The sequence below is a fragment of the Pogona vitticeps genome, chromosome 2 (genome assembly GCF_051106095.1).
Source record: "Pogona vitticeps strain Pit_001003342236 chromosome 2, PviZW2.1, whole genome shotgun sequence".
Classification (NCBI taxonomy): Eukaryota; Metazoa; Chordata; class Lepidosauria; order Squamata; family Agamidae; genus Pogona; species Pogona vitticeps.
Window position 1 is genome coordinate 227824723 of NC_135784.1, and position 22370 is coordinate 227847092.

A 22370-nucleotide genomic window follows, 5' to 3' on the forward strand; every position below is an offset into this window, starting at 1 on the left:
ACAATTTAACAGCTGGTTTTCCTTATTTACTTTAGGTTATGCAAAAGAACAGCAACACAAGGCTTAACCTGATCCCATTCACCAGCAGTAGCACATGCTCAGCATAAGACCAAATCTCCATTTTCTGACATAATTGAACATTTATAGCATCCAAGGCACAACAGGTTAGGCCACACAAAGCCATGAACAATATTCTTGACGAGCCAAAAAAAAAAAAAAAAAAAACAATACAAACTATAGTAGCTGAAATCAGGAAGCAGGTACTGTAATCCAGTTAGAAGTCACGAGGCATAGTTAGTTTCCTTGCTGCAACACCCTTTGGAAATACATTCTCTATTAGATGCCCAGAACTAGTTGAAAAGTTTGCAAGTTGAATCCAAATTTCCCATAGAAATGCATTGAAAATTAATTAATGCATTTTATGGGGGGGGGAGGTCAGAAACTTTTAAAAACTTAAAAGAAAGTCACTTACCAGGTACTGTAGACTGAGCCTGGCTCTTCACAGTGCCTTGGTAGACCCCAGACCAGCAAAAAAAAAAGAGCTCCAAACAGCTAAAAGCCAGCAGGCAGCCAGCAGATGGCAGCCATTTTGTGCTCTTCTCCGCTCCTGCTCCTGCTCTTTTCCCCTCCCCTCTCCCCCCACCTAACAGCTGATCGGCGCTGGTCTGAAGGGCTTCCCAGGCAGCTTTTAAAGCAAGTACTTGTATGCACGTTTCTACACAAGCAGGTTTCAACTCAAACGGAGCACCTTTTCACCCAAGCACTAACCCCAAACAAACAGCTTTTAAACTAAATTTTACATTTCAAAACGACAGTACCAGGCAGTCCCATCTCTCTCTCCCAGCTCTCTAACTGCTTGGACTAGCAAGGAAGCAGACAAGCAGCCTCTTCACTATCTGAAAGTTTGAATTTCCCCGCTTTCCCTGTCTTCCCCGCATATTAGGTATGCTAATATCTGTGCACTGGAGGATTGTGGGAGGAACATTCCAGCCCCTGATGGGGGTCCTGTGGGGCACCCCAAAGCACTGAGTATCTCTCTTGACCTCTTTTGGGACTGGGGCTGTGCAGTCCTGTTCTGATCAGGAGGTGCAGCCGGGGGGGGGTCACCATGCCTTTGAGGGACAGGGCACAGAAAGGGGCAGGAGGTTCAGGGGCCATTCCAACTCATACCTGGCAGGGGAGATACCATGATCATCAAAGTGGTTTTCCCAGGGTGAGGCTCATCTATTGCACTTTGGATGTGCTGACTCCTGTGATTTCCCCAAATGTGGGAAAATCAACTGCCTAAGTGGGGGACTGTGTTTGTGGTTTCCCCTGGTCTTTCTAGAATTACTCTTTCCCCTTTGGTCCTTTGCTGTTTTCACTGCCTGCTGCCATAGGCCTGTTAGCCTTGCTGGTTTTCCAGGTGGGCTCCAGGAAGCAGATCCTGGAAAGCCAGCAGTGCAGAATGGTGAGGTCCAAACAGCAAGCAGTCGCTGGTGCCAGTTCAGAGGCCTCCCAGCATGGCAGTGGGAGGCTTCTGGGTGGTGGTGGTTGAACCCCCCCTTTTTTTTTTACTGTATTCGCTCCGTAAGACGCACATACTTTCTCCCCTACTATTTGGGGGGGGGGGAGTGTGTCTTATGGAGCGAAAAATACGGTATGTTTCAGACTGTCGCTTTGTATGTGAGGACAATCATTATGGAGTGAGACAAGCTATACTACTCACCCACCTTCACATGTATTAAGGTTTACTAATGTTCAATATATTTTGCATGTAGAAAGCACAGGCCAATATAACTCAAGAAAGAGAGTTGCTGTTCTAATTGCTCTAGATTTTCTCTTGAAGCAAATATGCTTGTGGGTTAGGCTCTCGTTGTGTGTCTCTCACTCCTTCTGCCTGTTGTGGGAAAGTTTTTTGGTAGAGAAATAAGACTGACTCCAGTCCTGTAGATGACTGACTCTAAACTAAAGGGTTTTTTAAAAAAAGGTGTACATTGTACTGAGTGTTATAGAACAGATGATGTACTTAAATCAATAATTCAATTGAAAGAAGATAGAGAACTGTTAAGGTGCTAACCCATGTTTTAGGCAAAAAAGATTCACCTAGTCTGAGTCAAAGGTTCAATTGCCTGGGCCTCTGCATCAGCAAAACATACAAACAAACAGGAAAGGTGACTTCTTCAAAATGGCAACCATTGCATTTTTTTTCTTCCACTGGAAGGTGACACTCTGGTCACAAAAATCCTTTCTGATGTTCAGTTATTCTTATTGTTTCACAAGGGCAAATGCATTTTCCATATGAGAATTTTCAGATGCCAAAAGTATTGCATGTAGAAAGAACAGGCCATTTAATTTCTAGGAAACTCATTTTAACTGATTGGCATAAGGTTAGATTTCCTGTGATTCTGGAGCTATTGGGATGGATAATATAGTACCACTGAATAATTACTGTTTGACAATTGTCCATGTTATCTACTCCATAGAAATGGTGAAAACTCTCTCAAACTTTTATTACATTTAGTATTCATAGATGTTCTACTTCTCCATCCTTCCACCTTTTGAAAGCTTGAGGCCTCCACTTGTGCCTTTTTATCCAAGCAAAAACGGTACACTGGAAATTGGATGAGACTAGCTTTTGGTGAAACACGTATAATCTTGGCATGTGTTTTTCACGGAAAACTTTGAGTCACAGACCAATATAATGTGGGGGCAGACACTGTATATGAGTAATATTTGTATTGTGAAGTACTGTTCTTTTTAAGATATAGCAAGTCCTCATCCTTTGAGAGTGTCATTTTTGGGAGCTCCAAGTAGAAGTTGGACCTGTCTTGGAGAAGATGGTCTACTTTAAAGAAATAGCAAATTGCTACAACATTTTACAAACTGTACAATATTCCTTACATTGTGATTGAAACAATAGTTTTGCTTAAATAAGTACATATGTTTATATGGGTAGATCTTGAAATGGTAAATCTTTTTTAAAAGTACAAAAAGCAATAGGGAAAGAATACTTGCCCACTGGGGCAGACTCTCTATCAGTACATCATTTCCCTGCATCTTCTATTGATAGTGACACAAGAATAGCAGAAACAAATCAATGTGGAAGATGCAAAAAAAAAAAACTTAATAGAGCTTGTTCCCTAAATTAATGCTAATTGCTCTTTGTAGGCAGGAATGGTAATGTATGATGGGGAAGCAGAATCTTCTTTAGAAGCTTGTCAGAATGCTTGTAAATTAAGGCTTGGACTGTTCATATCAACATGGTCTGTTCTTCTCAGTCAATGAAGATGTTCATCGAAATGTACTGCTGATTTTTCCAGTGTGTATGTATGTACACACGCAAACACACACACAAACATATTAAGGGTCAAAATATGTGTCAGATAAGTTTGGATTTCTTAGGACATTTATGGTACTGTGTTCTAGTTAGACAGAAAATAATATGCAACTTAAGAAAAGTATTTCAGGAACATTTTACCTCTTCACTTACTTGCAGTTAGGGTAGTTAGTTAAAAATAACAACACAAGCTTTCTGAATCAAACAATGGCAGAGCATCTTTTTGATCATTCATCTCAAAAGATGTGAGTTAGGAGCTTCCAGTGGCCACAGCTTGGTGACTTTGAATTGGAACAGCAGCATTATGTTCATATGAATATGTAACAAATAAAATAATTGGTGAAAAGACTGAAGACAATTCTTTGAGATATTTGACAAAGTAATATTGATCTATATAGTGCTGTGGCTTAGCTATCTGTCTGCAGAGCTAGAGGTTTGATTCCCTAGCGTGGCTCTCGGGAAAAGAGCCAACCTTTGTAACCTTGGGCCAGCTGCACAATCCCAAGGCATCCCAGGAGAAGGGAATGGGAAACCACTTCTGAATACTCTCTACTTAGAAAACCCTGAAAAGGGTTGCCATGAGTCAGAATTGACTTATTCAATTATTCTGCCAGGTTGTGTGTAAACTTTGTAAATTTAGCCATATTAGTCTGTGCAAAGATATCCATCAAAATCCAAAGAAACAAAAGTATGTAGCACCTTAAATACTATTGTATTTTAATGTTAGCTTTTGCGAGCAAATTGGTATTTCATCCAATATTTCATTTTTTTCCCATATGTCTGACAAAGTGGACTTGCTATTCCATAAATAACAGCTATTCCATAAATGTGCTGAAAAGAGATAGGGCAAAAATATTCACACATGTGAACTTCCTCTACTCACACAAGTACCTGCTATTTCTCTTGCTTCATCTTGAAATGAGTGTTTTGATTGCTAAGCATGCCCCCTTGAAATTAAACTGGGAAAGGAAGGGTCTGATGGAGGTTACACAGAATGTTGTTCTAGGTTACTACTAGAAGTTAAAGCTGAGAAATCCAAAGTTGTAATACTGATGGAACCCATATAATACAATGAGAGGTGAAATATGTGCTATAAACTAAGGTGTCAAATAAAACGAATGAACAGTATCTTTGCATGCATATCCTTTTCTTTCCCTTTTTAGTAGCTACCTCCACTTTTAAATGTCTTCCATATTCTTTTATGTTACCGTTTCTGTAGCAGATTAGTTGCACAGAGCATTTACTAGACAGAGTGAGGTAAAAAGTTTGTATAAAGCTACCCAAAACTGCCTTTTAAAAATGGTATATAATTCTTTTATGCCATGCTGTCTCTCAAAAGCGCTGTCTAACCTACTGTATAATGGTAAAAAGTAAATGGACATTTAAAGAAGGTACAGAGAAAATGGAAAATGAAACAGAGAGATACATAAAGTGTTGTTGACAGTAAAGATAATAATTACCGCCTTTAAATGTCAGATTGCCTTGAATTAAGTTATGAAGTGCTGGATTTGTGCCCACTGCAAATGAGGGCCTCAGATTATGAGTGACATCTAAACACAGAAGAAAAATACTAAATTTCAGGTTTAACATAATTGGGAGAAATAAAGGAAACAGAGAACGCAGATACTGTAATATTGTTCTGACATGTGCTAAAATTTATTTAGCAGATTCATTATTAACTTCAGATGTACACCTAGAGAACCAGATGAAAAAGAGGCTCCTTTCAGTAGTGCGATCAGCTGGGAGACCAGACACAACTAAGATGTGCCACAGCTCCTCATCAGTTTGCTGCAGTTTACAGCAAATTACAGGAAGCTTATATAAATGTCAGTAAGTCTGATTCCTCAGTTACTACACTAGAGCTGTGGTACAGTCTGAGATGCTGGCAAGAGAAAACTTTTAGAAATAGAGACTATGACACCACATGGCCTCAGCTTGAAAAATCGATGCCACATTCTTTACATATGAGCAGCAAATGCCATACAGTGGACCCTCGACTTACGGAATTAATCCGTATTGGAATGGTGACTGCAGGTTGAAAAGTCTGTAGGTCGAGGCTCCATTGACCTACAATGCATTTAAAACTGATTAATCCGTAACCGGACGTTTTTGTTCCATTTTGGGGTTTTTTTTCTGGTCTGTAGGTCGATTCTCTGGCTGCAAGTCGAACCTAAATTTTGCGGCCCGAAAAGTCTGTAAGTCAAGGGTCCACTGTACTTCATAATATTTCGTCCTCTGTTCTACAAGTTGCATCTTGAGTATAGTAGCCTTTTTTCACAGCAGCTGACAAGACAGAAGCTGGAACATTTTACCTTACGATGTGTGTAAGCACATGTGTACACATACACCATTTATACAAAAAGGCATTGTGAGGACATGTGCCGTATCCAACACAGTAGGTTGTTGATAATGTGATAATGCTGAAATATTGGATTCTTTTAGTGCAACTGCTAAGATAACATTCTTCTCAGAGATGGTAAATGCACTGTCCTTTTTGTTATTGAGCAGTTTGTGACAATGGAATATTTTCATTCCTTTGCTGCTAGAACCAGTGTAACCTAATGACTCAATCTAGGATAAGAAAGTACATATTGGAGAATAGGTCTATTTGTGTAAATATATTACATTGAGTTATCTGTTACGTGCTCTGAGGTAAATGGACAGTTACTGGCAATCCATTAGTGTGTAAAGATAAAACTTTTTGCTTAGACAAAAAAGTTGGCCCAGGTGTTCTGTTCCAAACAACTAGTTTTTCAATCTAATATATTGTGCTGACTTGCCTTGAAAACTATTTAGCTCTGCCTTTCAAACACAGAGATGAGAATCTGACACTGTTTAAAGGCTATTTCTAGGCTGTCAATCATTTGAAGTCCAGAGAGATGTATAGTACATTTTCCTGAGACATGTTGATTGTAGACATAATAATTAGATCTTTATGTGGCTTCACAGATTGCAGAGATACAACAATAAATGAGAAAAGGGATATGAAAGATGACATCATTGATCTGAAATCAGACACTGAACTCTGACTGTATCCAGTACTGCATTATATGCAGTTTGATGGTAATGATGACAGAGGTTCATGAGCCATATTCTTGTCTCTGAAGTCTCACCCGTATAATTGCAGGAAGAGGACAATGCAGGAAATACTTACTGTTGCCTTTGCCACTAAACCATTCTAAGATTTTTTTACAGTAACTGTAGAGCTTCAAATGAAAATGGGGAAGGGCAGTAAATAGAAAAGAGGAGGTAATGAAGAAAAAAGTTTGTTGAAGAACTAAGTTGATTGGAATTCTATTCAAGACCACTTTGGTATGCCCTTTGTCAATGTCCTAGCACTACAGGGTGAGGTTACAGTGGGGTCTTGACTTAAGAACGGCTCGAGTTAAGAACATTTTGACTTAAGAACCACTCTCATAGGAAAATATTGGCTTGACTTACATACTTAGATTTGAGTTAAGAACTGGGAAAAAAACCACATGAGAGGCAGGGAAAGTGCAAAATTTGAACTTTCAGTTAACTGTTGGCCAGTGAAAAGGGTGCCTGTCTGCTTCCTCACTCCTCCCAGCGTTTAGAGAGTGGATTGGGAGACGGTCTTCAGACTGCCTGGTACTGTACTGCCTGGACTGTATTTTCCCTGCCTTCCCTGAACCTTTCTTGACCTAAGAAAAAAAGAAACAAAATATCCCCCTCTAGTGGTTGAAGGAGGAATAGCAGCTTCCCATTAATTTCTATGGACGGAAAAGAGCAGATACGGATCAAATGGTTTTCAATGCATTCCTATGGGAAATGCAGATTTGACCTGAGAACTTTTTGACTTGAGAACCGCCTTCCAATACGGATTAAGTTCTCAAGTCAAGACCCCACTGTATAGGATATGACAGGACGACGATCTGTGCTTAGCACAAAATAGATCTGTTCATCCATGTGAGCCACCATGAAAAGAACATTCTGCACATGAGATGCCATAATTAAGATGGTGGTCTCTCTCATTGTCACCTGGTTCCAGTTAGCACTTTGAACTTAATGTAGCTTCTGGGCCACTTTCAAGGAAAGAACAATGTTGTTCATTAGTGCGTTGGATCCTGGAGCACCAGTTACTGTGGCAGAATCATCTTTTTCCTTAAAGGTAGCTGATAAATGTTACTGATGTTATTGAGGTTGAATGAAATAAGCAGCCTGGTCTTTCATGGGGAGTGAATAAGCTGAATGTGTTATTATTGTCATAATGGACTTAATGATCAAACAATAATAACTGAGAGGAAGGTATTTCTTCTCAGGATACTCAGTTTTATTAAGACAACACTTAATGCCTTAAAACTCCCATAACCATACTTTAAATTAGAAGTTCCTGTGTGTAGATCTAGAGGCCTGAGGCTAATGTCAGAAAAATTGAAACCATTCAAATTAGTGTTGTATAGCTACTAAAACATTTGAAATCAGAATCCAGCGAAATTAACATCCACTGTGCACGCTATACTTACAGCTCAACTCCTGTTAATCAGTTGACATCAATGTAATGAAATTACTGACTTTTTTCTACTATAAAAGAATGGTTTTTAGATTAAGTTGTTTTAGAGTTGCCAAGAAAATGGTAATACAGCTGTGTCAGGGGAGGCATGCTTGTTCAGCCTTGTGCCTGTTTCTGTCAGGGGACTATGCTGGGAGTCTAAGACAGAAAGCTAGTCATACACTTTTTAAAATCAGATTTGGAAGAGCCAGTTACCACTTTATTTATTTATTTATTTATTTATTTATTTATTTATTTATTTATTTATTTATTTATTTATTTATTTATTTAACTTTTGCTTCACTCTGCTTGCTTGCTTCCGAGATTTCATCTTTGATAACAACTTTCATTCAAATAAAATGACAGTGGATCGAACTCCAGTTTTAACATAGGTACTGTACTTCAAGGATCACTTCTCCCTTAGTCCCAACCTTTCCCAAAGTCTGTATCTCTCTCTTACCTTCAAACAGGCCCTGCATCTGAAGCTTCAATGTAGTAAAGGTTAGGGGAGTTGACATTCTGGCCCGAGACATCTTGGACTCTAATGCGGGTAGATCCAGCGTCCATGGGATTCCTATACTTTCATACCCAGGGCTTTGTGAGGCCTTGGCTTGAAAATGTCCTGCCCAGGACTGGTCCCAGTGCAACTGCTTTTTGATGGGAAATATTTGAGGCAATTTGTCAGACAAAAAGGTGCAAGAAAGGGTAAAAAGAGAAAGAGAGGTGGGGACAAAAGATGAAACATCTATATCCCTGTTTTGTTAACATGAAGCAATCATGTTCTAGAACAGTGGTCCCCAACCTTTTCCGAACTGCGGACCGGTTGGGGGTCAGGGTCCATGAGTGGGGACGGGTCACCCCCTGCTCATGGGCAAGTGGGGCACAGTCATGGGTGGGTGTGGCATGCTCACAGGTGAGTGGGGCATATTCACATGCATGCACAGGTCGGCAGGTCACACATGCAGGTGGGGGGCTGTGCGTGCATGTGGGTAAGTGTGTGGGGGATTATGTGCGGAGGCGGGAGATCTGTCTCCGCGGCCCAGTCCTGCAAAGGCTACAGACTGGCAGCAGACCGCGGACTGGGGCCTGGGGACCTCTGTTCTAGAGGTTTTCTTTCAGGAATCTATGAAAGAACAGCAAAACAAAATCAAGAGCCTCTTGTAGTATTTTTCATTTAGAGTAAAATGAAAAATCCATCCCTAGTTACAACACTGTAAAACAATATCTGAAAATTGGCATGGACACTAATGGGGCCCAGGGTGTATGAGAATGTGTATCTCATGATTATTTGCTTTTGTAAAAGTATTCCATTTAAAAACGTGTTAATTAATTCTTACCAGTGTGAATGAGTAACCTGCAGTCAGATGTGGAGGTCATACACCTGGTTGCTTTGGAGTAAGCGTTCTTCTCAAAAATAAGAGAGATCTTCAAGAGTAGGAGTCACCTGAAAGCATGAAGCTTTGAAATTTGGTTGAGATTCCTGTAACTCAACCAAATGTATGATGAGCCAAGTTTGTGTCTAAAGAGGGAAAGAGGAAGTGGAGAAGAAGGCTGTTAGAATGGAACAAATGCAAGTCTTGTCTTTCCCAGTAGTATAATCCATTTGTTAAGGAAAGAACAAAGGGAATAGGCTGCTGTGTGATAGAAAGAAGAATCTTCAGAGAGAGATAGCATGATGAGAAGGTTCAACTGTTTCACAATGATAGCTATGCCACTGTGGTCTTAAACAATAATAAAATCATCCAAAACAAAAATAAAAACTTGTCTGTATAACTGCAGTTATCAGGAAGCTGAAAATAGGTTATTTCAACTGTCATTGAAATTATATATAAAGCTGCTTTAACTTGCAAACACAGTTATGATTTCATTTGCACATTTATGATTTCATTTCCCCAGTTGATTCAATGGAAAGAAAATAAGACTCTTATTGATATTTATTATGGCAGTGGCTATTTAAAAGAGTTCATTAAATGCAAAGGACTTGATTTTGGTTTTTAAAGGTGATTATCTCTGGATAAACAAACCAAGAACAAACTATAAAGCTCTAATATCTTATTAACCATGGTCTCTGTAGTTTTGTAGGAAAATCATTTTATCATAATAATAGCTTATTAACCTACCTTGAAAAAATGTAGAAGGATTAAACTGAGCCTGATTGTAAAATAAACATGTTCATAAAACATCCTCTAGTTTCTGAAAATAATGAAAATGAAAATAAACAGTGAGAATATCTTCCAGTTAAAAGGCACTTAGTAGCATTAATATTATAGGGAAACTTTGTATGAGAAGTTGTAATCTGTTTGTGTGTGTGTAAAAATGACATGCTTCAGGGTTTATGACATCTTGTTATACTTCTGATGTACTTATGCACACCTGTAATGCTGACATGCACTTACAAACCCATATGGGCTGTAAGTGCTACATTTTATTAATAATTAACTCCTCTTGTTAAATGCGGACGTTAGTCCTCCATTTCTATGCCTATTACTTTGTGTTCTTATCCACTTTTATTTATTCATTCATTCATTCATTCTTTCTTTCTATTTATAACCTGCCTATCTGGTCAAACGACCACTCTTTTGTAAGTTGTTGTAAGGAATTTCCTGAATTAGTCTCTCTTATCTGCATGTGTTAAGACATTTTCCCCCTTGTGATTTGGGTCATGGTTTCTGGGAAAGTGTATACAGTGGTGCCTCGCATAACGATTTTAATTGGTTCCAAAAAAAAAACCCGTTATGTGAAACACCGTTATGTGAAACACCATTTCCCATAGGAATGCATTGGAAACCGGTTAATCCGTTCCAATAGGCACAGATTGCCGTCCTTAAGCGAAAAAACCCATAGGAAACATCATTAAACGATACAATGTTTCCTCCATTGGAATGTAGTGAAGCTGACTCAATGCATTTCAATGGCTCTGCGAAGTCAATTTTTGCAAATTTAAGTGTGTCATAAAAGGGTCAAAATGGTTTTAGATGCTTGGATTAGCTTCTGCACCCTCTAAAACGGATGCAAAAGTTAATTTGGCTTTGATCTGACTTTTTGTTAATTTATGGTGAATTGTTTTCTCCCCCATAGGAAAGCATGGAGCTGTCAGATTTTGACAGGTCCATTGGTTCCTATGGGCCGAAAAAAAAATTCACCATAAATTAACGAAAAGTCAGATCAAAGCCAAATCAGGTTTGCACACGACTTAGGGGGTCCTCTAACGAATCCAAGCATTTAGAACCGATTTTGACCCTTCTAAGACACTTTTTAAATTGAAAAAAGAAACATCGTTAAGTGAAGCAGGGGACCTAAAATCGCATTCGTTATGTGAAGCATGGTCCCAAACTTCGCTAAGCGAAAATCGCCCATAGGAAACATCGTTATACGGTGCATATTATTTTCTTAAAAAACACATCGTTATGCGAATTCATCGCTAAACGAGGCAATCGTTAAGCGAGGCACCACTGTATATAAACATATATGAGTCCCCGGCTGCCCGATCGCCCCCTTCCCACCCCCTTCTCCGTCCCAGCTGCAACCTAGCCACGGCGGATGGTGGCCAGTGATGGGCCCCAGCCAGTGGCATAGGGCAGCTGAGGCGGCGTTGGCAGGGCCAGCCATGGCGGAAGGTGAGGCCGGGGCAAGCAGCCGGATTGCCCCGGCCAGGAGGAGCCTCTCCTTCTAGTGCCTGGAGAGGTGAATCGTGGCTGAGGGGGGCAGGCACAGCCACGATGGCGGCCTGGGCCAGGCTCAGCCTCCTGGCGCCAGGACACCGCTGCCCCATAACCTGTCCCTGTAGGAGCCCGTTGGGCAGCAGTGGCGCTCACGGGGCTGTGTGGCTTCCTTCGGCTGTAATCTGAGTCTCAAAGACTGTCTTCTTTATGAGACAATTTTGGTGTTAAGATCATCGGGGAGGCCCTTCTTTCAATCCCACTGTCTTCACAGGTGCATTTGGAGAGGGCCTTCTCGGTCACTGCTCCCAGACTCTGGAACTCTCTCCCACTGGAGGCCAGGCTGGCCCTGTCTTTTCTGTCTTTCTGCAAGAAGAAGATCTTTCTCTTCAGGAAGGCTTTCCCGTAGTGACTGGCTGTCTGATGGGGTTTTAAAAAGGATTGTTGTGCCTCGTATTTTGGTGTTCATTTTGTTTACTGTTTTAGTGTGGTACTGTTTTTAACTTTTTAAACATTGTGCCTTGAGGTAAAAATATTTGAAATAAAACAATTAATAAATACACACACACATACAAACACTAATCCACACCCTAATATTACAGTGCCTTGCAAATTATTCTGTGCCCGGATGCTTCTACCTAAGTAAAATTACAAGTAGTTGTGGGTCAGCATGGATGTCATATTCTAGGGGAACAGGTTCACAAAAGGAATGTATATTCTCTGAAGACAACAAAATGAAAGCACTAAACAGGGTGTTTTGAAATTCAAGCCATCCATTCTAGACCATACTTAAAACACTTAGAAACTGGAATTTGTGTTGTTTCCCTTTATTTTTTGTTTCTTACCATTGTTGTTTTGAAGCGGGTCATCTAGATGGATTTTAAAATTCCACACATCAAGCCTCCCTGCTGCTGTACATGGTTATAAAGACTGTTGAAACGAAGAACTATTATTTTGTGGGTCAGACAGAAGTAAATACAATAATCTTACACATGCTGGCTGAGGTTAACTTGCAGGTGAGTCTCTTAGGGACAAAATGGTGGGAATCTGACAAAGTGATGGGATGGGCGCAAGCTAATAACAGTGTTTATGGTCTTGTTCCTGCACCGATCTTACAGTAATACCAAGAATTTACCATGAAAAGTCAAAAGGTGTGAAATATTTCCTCTGGAAGGGTGTTAATTCATCATGGTAAGCAGTCCAGACAAACTGCTTTCAGGAAAAAAACAGTATATATATGTATATAAAAGCCTAAAGCACCAGCAGCCATAAAATGTGAAGCTTTCCTTCGTATTCCATGCAGTACAGTCTACCAGGTAAAGGGCGAAGCCCATAAATGGATTCCAAAGAAGCATGAAGTTATGTATCATTGTAACAGATGCTCACTTAAAGATTTATGGCACCAGTCTCCTTTGGGTGCTTGCTTTCCTATCTTTATTGTGTATCTGGGGTATACCTCAAATAAATTAAAGAGAAAGCAGTGGGGGCTTTTATCTATCCTGTTTGTCTCATGTGCTGCCCCTACCAGTACTCCAAGCCAGATAGCATATCATCAGAAGAGGAAATTCCTTAAACAGCTGAAAGGTGTGCGGTTGTCACAATGCAAGCTTTTCAGACCTCCATTATGTTGCAAATTGTTAGCTGGGGAATTTGACAGGATGAATATTCCGGCACAAAAGTCTGCCCCTAACAGATTTCAACTTGATCGATAGCATTCAGTTTGACCCCAAATAAGATATATTTTTGCTATGTCTTCACAGATAACAATATCTAACCTGCTTTCTTCCCTATCCTGTCTGCTGTGCTTAGTTCATCTTTTTTGTTGTTGTGGAAACTATAGCTTGCCTTTTACAGTTTAATGTCTAGTCCATTGAAGGAGTTCTTAACTAATCCTTCTTGAATCCTAAATCCAAGCTTACCGAATCTAATATTTCTGTAATTCTAATATGGTTCTAATTTCCCACATAATAGATAACATTACAGTGGTACCTTGCAAGACGATTACCCCGCAAAACATTTTTTTGCTAGACGTTGACTTTTTGTGATCGCTATAGCAATTCGCAAAACGGTTTTTCCTATGGGGCATTTCGCTGGACGATGATTTGGTCTGTGCTTCGTGGACCTTTTTTTGCAAGACGACCATTTTTACAGCTCATCGGCGGCTCTGCAAAATGGCTTCCCTATGGGCGATCTTCGCAAAACAGGTGCCTTGCAAGACAGCGATTTAAACAGCTGATCGGCGCTTTGCAAAATGGCTTCCCTATGAGCGATTTTCGCTGGACAATGACTATTTCCCCCATTGGAACGCATTAAACGGGTTTCAATGCATTCCAGTGGGGAAATGCTTTTTGCTATATGAGGTTTTCACAAGATAGCGATTTCACTGGATTAACATTGTCTAACAAGGCACCACTGTATATATTGTCTCTATCTATATGAAAATTCTGCCTAGCATTATTTTTCATGTTTTTGTTTTCTGTTACACAATTTTTTTTCACAATTAGTATCTTGCTTTTCTATAAGTGTCCATTGTTATGTCTGGATCAAGACTAATAATTTCAGTAGTTCTTAATTTATTTAATTTCATAGGAAAATATTTTAAATGGGTAGTATTTTTAAAAGAACATGTAATTTTTTTAAAGGTCTGTTTCCCATAATAGATCTCTTTTTTTCTGCATGCAAATATGTTTTTAAATCACTATAGAATTCTGCCTCTCTTTTTTTGGAAAGTTGGTATCTGCTTTTTGAAAGAATCTTTGCTGTCAGCATTCTTATTTGTAAGAAAGAAAGAAATTCCCTTAGGAAAAAAACACAGCCATTTTTTAATGGGCTGCTAAAGAACTGCTGCGGCACACAAAACACTCTAGCCCTTTCCCGAGAGGCTGGCAACACTGGCTCAATAAAACCTCTAACTTGGTGCCATCAGAGTTATGGAAACAATAGCCAACCATTGGCTTGGTACCTTCCCACAAGGCAATGCAGACAGGAGGTGATATGTTATCTGGACAGTATGTTTTTGATGCAGTTTTAATGGGAAATATATTAAAACACAATCTTCTCAGGTTTATTTTTGTCAGTGTCAAAAACAGTTGGGAAGCAGCTGCTAGATTAAAAATGGGAGAAAGGGGAGGAGATTGTACTGCTTTGAATAACTAACATACTTTACGTAAAAATAGACACTTCAGCCCTTTTGTATTATTGTGCAACACTACACTGTTCTCTGGAAAGGAAGCCATGAAGAAGTATATATTCACTTTGTTCTGGTTAATCTGTAACACACTGCAACATTTCCAGTAGGATTGCAATATGACCAGAAAGTTTGTCGTTAATAATTTATATGACTTAAAACATGTATCAAGACTTTGTTATAATAAAGTCTGGTATTAAATATTGAATTTTAAAAACAGAATATTTCACCTTAATATGTGCACAGTGTGATAATCATTTTAATGGAAACTACTCTACTCTTTTTTTGGCATCTTCCCCTCTCCTGCTTTCTTCTTGCTGTTATGTATCATTTCCACATTTTGTAAGCCTACCTGATGCTAGGATTTCAGTTGATTTGAATAGGACTGCCATGAAATGTTAAATGTGTACTGTGGTGCCTCGACTTACGAACATACCTACTTATGACCATTTCGAGTTACAACCAGCTCCAGCCGCAAAATTTTGCTTCTACTTGCGACCGGAGCTTCCACTTATGAACAGAAAAATATAATGTTTTTAATATAACACTGCCTGAGGTTTTACCTATATTAAGGATATATTATGTTATTAATTGGAAAGAAGGAGTTGTTTTATCATGTTTTAATGGAATTTTATTACCTTGCCCGACTTTACTTAACAATAAATACATGTATCTATTTTATATTGATTTGGTTTTACTGGCCTTTGCCTGTAATAAAGTATACTACTACTTACTTGTGAACAGAAAAAGGCAGGGGGAAAGGTGGGAAATTCAAATTTCTAACTGTAGGTTGCGATGAGGCTGCTTCTTTGTAGCTCTTTTGCCCCAGCAGTTAGAGAGCGTGCCTCAGAGGAGGCTTGGGACTGCCTCCTTCTGCTTCTGAGTGTGTTTGCAGGAGGCTTTGGGCTGCCTTGTAAGGTAAGGTGCTGTTTTCTGCTTTTTAAAAACTGTTCTGGGTATTTTTGCAGCATGGTTTAGGGCTGGGGGGTTATGTTTCTGTGCTGTGATGGGTCTTGGGGGCTTTGTTTGTTTTTTTGGGTTTCCCCCCCATTTCCAATAGGTCTTGGGGGTTTTGTGTTGCTTTTGGTAGTGTCTTTCCCCATTTCTGATGGGTCTTGGGGGATTCGTTTGTTTGTTTTGGGTTTTCCCCCATTTCCGATGGGTCTTGGGGGTATGGTTGTTTTTTGGTTTTTTTTCCTGTTTCTGATGGGTTTTGAGGGGTTTGCTTTTTTGGGGTTTCCCCATTTCCGATGGGTCTTGGGGGATTTGTTTGTTTTGGGCTTTCCCCCTATTTCCGATGGGTCTTGGGGTGTTGGTTGCTTTTTGGGTTTTTCCCCCATTTCCGATGGGTCCTGCATGGTTCCCCTGCTTTTTCCTTTGTTCTTTGTGCATTTCCGATCTGCTCCGTTTATTTTCTGTACATTTCCAATGGGTCTTGCACCCTTGATTGCTTTTCTCCTCTTCCTCTGGCCGAAAGGGATTAATCGCATTTCCAATGAGTCTTGCAGTGAATTATTTTATTTATTATTTTTGGTGATATTTTTCCTTCCGCCGGAATGGATTAATTGCATTTCAGTTCATTCCTATGGGAAATGGTGCTTCGACTTACAACCATTTCGAGTTACGTCCATCTTCTGGAACGGATTATAGTTGCAAGTTGTATATAAATCAAATGAAAATATTTATTTATTTATTTATTTATTTATTTATTTATTTATTTATTTATTTATTTATTTATTTATTTATTTATTTATTTATTTATTTATAATGGCCTGTTACTGTCATCATTCTCCAAGTGGTTCACAACATACAATAAAATAGGTTTTCATGTGGAAGATGGTTATAAGATGTTGCTTGTTGCAAGCCTCCAAAGGCTTCTCTTGCACCATTGGAGGACTGGCCGGGCTCCCCCGCAACCGCACTTGCAGCTTTCAGAGGTCCCTCGGCAGTCCTCCGATAGAGCTGGCCAAGCCTCCGCATGGAAAAATGCAGGGGGAAAGCACGGGAAGTTCAAAAATGGTGCTGGGGAAGGCTTGCCCAGCACCATCGGAGGACAGCCAGAGGACCTCTGAAAGCGATGAGCATAGTTGCAGGAGACCCCCACCAGTCCTCCAATGGTGCTTTCCCAGCTCCCTACCTGGTAAGTGACTTTTTAAAAAAAATTCCCATAGGAACACATTAATTAAATTTCAATGCATTCCTATAGGAAAACTCACCTCGCAAGATGAAAACTTCGCAAGACGGCAGGTCTTGTGGAATGAATTATTTTCGTCTTGCAAGGCACCAGTGTAGATTTAAGATCTATGCGAAAACATATACTGTACCCTGTTTCCCCCAAAATAAGACCTAACCTGAAAATAAACTCTAGTATGACTTTTCAGGATGATCATAATATAAGCCCTACCCCAAAACAAGCCCCAGTTAAGTGAAACCCCAACCTCCACCACTGGGCAACAACCAGAATAAGATGACATGACTGTATTTGAATAAAAGTAGACCCTCAGTGCTCACTGGAAAGACAGTGGTGCCCCGCATTATGATGACCCCGCATGACGATGAAATCGCTTAACAATGACTTTTTTTGCGATCGCTATAACAATAGTTCCTATGGGTTTTTTTCGCTTAATGATGATTAGGTCCCTGCTTCGGGAACCATTTTTTTCACTGGACGACGATTTTCCCAGCTGATCGTCAGCTCCGCACAATGGCTTCCCGCTGTTTTCCGACCCTTGTTTCAGAAGACAGGCATTAAAAACAGCTGATTGGCGCTCACAAAATGGCCGCCCTGTGGAGGATCTTCACTGGACAAGCAGGTATTTTCCCCATTGGAACGCATTAACAGGTTTTCAATGCATTCCAATGGGGATTTTTTCCCCCGCATGACGACAATTTCACTGTACAGTGATTTTGACAGAACGGATTATCATTATCATGCGGGGCACCACTGTACTTATTTCCCAGGACTTGCAGCTGTTTCATCCTGCCTGGAGACTGTTCCTGTGAAGTTGAGCCATTTCTCAGGACTGATAACCAAAACATTCCTTTCTGATGGAGTATCAGCATACCAGCCTAGAATGAAGAGGAGCTCTGGAAAGTTTTAGGATGGAGTTGCAGACAAAGGACTATATGCTGATTGGGTAGCATCATGGGACAGAGAATTTGATTTAAGTTATGGAAGAAAGGAGGGTTAAGCAAGTCGTTGGTGTGTAAGCGTAAGCTGGAGAAGGAGAAGATGGAGGACAGGTTTACAACCTTCGATGATGGATTGGAGACTTAGCTATCATAACTTAGAATTACTAGTCAGTAATTAAATAGTAAAATCATTAGCTAGTAAGTATTTTATTGTTTTATGGGAAAGGCTTGCAGAGGCTTACTTAATCCCTAGGTGCTTTGCATTTAACAAGTACCATTGTAACTTTTATATTTTCTGTTTTATAACTTTTTACTCTTTTTAAATAGGTATTATATATTTTACCCAAGTGTAATTCTTGGGGGCAAAGGTGAAAGTGCCTAAACGGAGTGGCTTGGCCACAAGGGCTTTATTTGCTGTTTTTGGGTGTTCACAGCAAAAAAATTTAAGCTCAAATATATATTTATTTATTTATTTATTTTATTTACATCCCGCCTATCTAGTCAATAGACCACTCTAGGCGGCTCACAACAGGGGTACAACAATAACTAAAAACGAATTTACAAAGAAGAAAACTTTCAACCATGAAATTATAAACTAAGAAAAAGAAAAAAGGAAAATTAGGATTAGCTAAGGGGGGGTGGGGGGGAAGGCCTGCCGAAACATCATTGTCTTTAATTGCTTTTAAAAAAGACCCAGCGAGGGGGCCACGCGAATGTCCGGGGGAAGGTTGTTCCAGAGGCAAGGAGCCACCGCCGAGAAGGCCCGATTTCTTGTCTTCTCCTTCCGGGCCTCCCTCGGCGTTAGGCTCCTCAACCTCACCTCCTGGCTCGCGCGAGTGACACGGGTAGAACTTGGTGGTAGAAGGCGTTCCGCCAAATATCGAGGCCCTAAACTGTTTAGGGCTTTGTACGTGAGCATCGAGACCTTGAAGTCGATGTGGAATCGGATGGGCAGCCAGTGCAATGCGGCCAGAGTGGGCGAGATATGTTGGAATTTTCTCACCCCACTAAGGAGTCTGGCCGCCGCGTTCTGCACCACCTGAAGTTTCCGCAGCAGCCTCAAAGGTAGCCCCATGTAGAGCGCATTACAATAGTCTAATCTTGAGATTATGAGCGCATGCACCAAAGTGGTGAGCGCCCCAACATCAAGATAGGGCCGCAGCTGGGCCACCTGCCTGAGATGGTAAAAGGCGGTTCGGACCACCGACGTCACCTGGAATTCCATAGTGAGCGCCGGGTCAAGATGGATTCCCAAGCTGCGGACCCCATCCTTAGCGGGAAGGGTCACCCCCCCAAAAGAGAGGGAGTTTCCGCAGCAGCCTCAAAGGTAGCCCCATGTAGAGCGCATTACAATAGTCTAATCTTGAGATTATGAGCGCATGCACCAAAGTGGTGAGCGCCCCAACATCAAGATAGGGCCGCAGCTGGGCCACCCGCCTGAGATGGTAAAAGGCGGTTCGGACCACCGACGTCACCTGGAATTCCATAGTGAGCGCCGGGTCAAGATGGATTCCCAAGCTGCGGACCCCATCCTTAGCGGGAAGGGTCACCCCCCCAAAAGAGAGGGAGTTTCCCAAGTTCCCGACTGTGGGGGCACCCACCCTTAGTACCTCCGTCTTGTCCGGGTTCAGCCTCGGCCCGTTCTCCTGCATCCATTGCAGTACGGTCCCCAGGCAGGGACAGAACAGCTTCTCCTGCGGTAGGTGGAAAGGAGATGTAGAGCTGAGTATCATCGGCATACTGATGACACCGGGCTCCACACCCCCTGATGACCCCACCCAGCGGCCTCATATAGATGTTAAACAGCATTGGGGAGATGATCGATCCCTGTGGGACCCCACAATTGAGATTCCACGGGGCCAAGACGCTCTCCCCAAGCTGCACTCTCTGGGGGCGGTCCTCCAAGAAGGAACGGAGCCAAGCCAATGCGAGGCCACCGATTCCCAACTCGGAGAGCCTCCCCAGGAGGATACCGTGGTCAATGGTATCAAAGGCAGCTGAGATGTCGAGGAGGACCAGCAGGGACACTTTGCCCCTGTCAGCCTCCCTCAGTAGGTCATCACACAGGGCGACCAATGCCATTTCTGTGCCATGGCGCGGCCTGAAGCCCGACTGAAATGGATCCAGGGCATCTGTTTCATCCAGGTGCGCTTGAAGCTGATCGGCCACCACCCTGTCCACCACCTTACTTAGGAAAGAAACATTGACGACGGGCCTGTAATTGCCAATCTCGTCCGCCGCCAAACTTGGTTTCTTCCTAATGGGCCTAATGAGTGTCTCCTTGAGGGCAGATGGAAATCTGCCCTCAAGGAAAGACCCATTAATTATTACGGTGGCCCATTCAGTTGTTGTAGGCCTGGCTGCTTTGATTAGCCAGGCCGGACAGGGGTCCAGGGAGGAGGTGGTGGCGCGACAGCGATCAAGCGCCCTGGCGACAGTGTCAGGCGTGACAGGCTGAAAGGAGTCAAAAATTGCCGGGCAAGACGGAGCGCTGGACATCTCAGCTCGACTAACTGTATTCAAAAAAGGAGACAGGTCCTGGCGGATGGCCTCCACTTTAGATTTAAAAAATGCTGCAAATTGGTCTGGTGTAAAACTAGGGGGAGGCCCATCACCCGGGCCAATTCCGGATAGGTCGCGCACTATATGGAATAATTCCGCCTGCTGGTTGGACGCTTCGCTTATCCGGTTACCGAAGTATGCTCGACTGGCAGCCTTTACCTTAGCCAGGTAAAGGTTGGTGGCGACCTTAACAGCTATCCAATTATAATCCGTCGAGTCCTTTCTCCATTTGCGCTCTAGCTGTCTCCTGACCCGCTTCAGCGCCCGGAGGTCCTGGTTAAACCAGGGTGCCGGGCGGGCTCTGCGTCGGAGAGGGCGTTTAGGTGCGATCATGTCTACAGCCCTGACCGCAGCGGCGAACCAGCTGTCAGCCAGAACCTCGACAGGAGTGCCAGCCAGGTCAGCCATAGCACCTCTCATGGCATCCTGGAATCCAATCGGATCCAGTAGCCTTCGAGGGCGGACCATGACAATAGGTCCCTGCTCCCTGCGAGGGGGGAGGGCCATGTTGAGGTTACATTTTATTAGGTGATGATCCGACCATGACAGGGCGACCGACTCAAGGTCAGTCACCATCGGACCACTCCCGCTCCCACTGGAGGAAAAAACCAGGTCGAGTGTGTGGCCGCCCACGTGGGTGGGGCCGGTGACATGTTGGGACATGTTCAAGAAGGCCATGGTCTCCAAGAACTCAAGAGCTGGTCCGGAAATCTCTGCCCCCGCATGGACGTTGAAGTCCCCCAAAACCAGCAGCTTCGGGGAACCCAACAGTGCCGCGGAGACAAAGTCCACCAGCTCCGGTAGGGAAATGGCTGGGTCGCGGGGAGCACGGTAACCCAGCAAGATCCCAATACCATCCCTGGCCCCAATCAACACGTGGAGGGCCTCCAGACCCGGCTTTACCACCGAGGAGCGCTTAGTAACCTCCAAGATGGATTTATAGACAATGGCAACTCCCCCCCAACCTTCCAGTCTACCCTGATTTTGGACGGCATAACCGGGCGGACAGATGAGTGCTAGGGGAGGACCCCCCTCTCCGCCTATCCATGTTTCGGTTATGCAGGCCAGGTCTGCGTCCTCTTCCAGGATAAGGTCATAAATCACCTGGGCCTTATTGGCGACAGACCTGGCATTCAACAACACCAGGCGTAGAGTGGAAGGATGACTGATTTGGCTGCCTCGATATTGAGGGGTGGCCCCAGGCTCAGAACAGTGGACAGCCTTCAGACATCTGTCCATCGTTCTTCTTACACGAGTAGGGACTGGGGCCACGCCATATCTACCTCTACCCGTGACCACAGAAATATTTTGGGGGCCCTCGCTGGGAGGGCAGGCCTTCCAATCCATCAGGGGGAGGAGGGAGGGAGGGAGGGAGGTAAGGGGAAAAAAGGGAGAAAAAGAAAAGGAAAGGGAAAGATAATAGACAAAATTAACTTAGTACAAATAAATCAATAAACGAAGAGAAAAATAATAGTAACAATAAAAATAAAAATTAACCATAAACAATATACCAATGCATATAAATAGTGAACATAAAGTAAGCAAGCAAATTAAATATAATTAAATCAAATATCAAAATAAAAAGGAAAATAAAAATAGATAAGTAAATAAAATAAAGCCTCACTAGTTACCCCCCCCACCCAATGCCCAAAGTAGTCCTTCCTTCTCCCCCGCGTGGCCTTGTTCTTTCTGATGTCACTGGCCTCGATATTAATGGCAGCGCTAGAGAGCAGAGTTCTTTAAAGGGCCAGTAGTCGCAGTTTTTGACAAAGGGCCCGAGGTCTGTGATGTTAAGAGTCAACAAAGTCAAAGTCAAAAACAGCAGGAACCGAGCTGAGGAGGGCTCAAACACAGCCATTTCCCACCCTTGGGTTAGGGAGACATCGTTAGCAGATGGAAGGAGGCAAGTGGAGAGAGGGAAACCTGGGGGGGGGGATCTTCCAGCATGGCAACTGGCATTTGGCCGCTCCGTCGCTCCAGCGACCCCACAGGGTCCCTCCA

General features: G+C 42.3%; 1 protein-coding gene and 1 pseudogene across 49 annotated transcripts in view; both read left to right on the top strand.

Moving 5' to 3' along the window:
• The window catches only part of PTPRD (protein tyrosine phosphatase receptor type D), a 1767834-nt gene that overhangs the window by 1525095 nt on the left and 220369 nt on the right, over positions 1-22370 (top strand). The gene's annotated exons all lie outside the window — the stretch shown is intronic.
• LOC140705048 (U1 spliceosomal RNA) lies at positions 1163-1317 on the top strand (annotated as a pseudogene).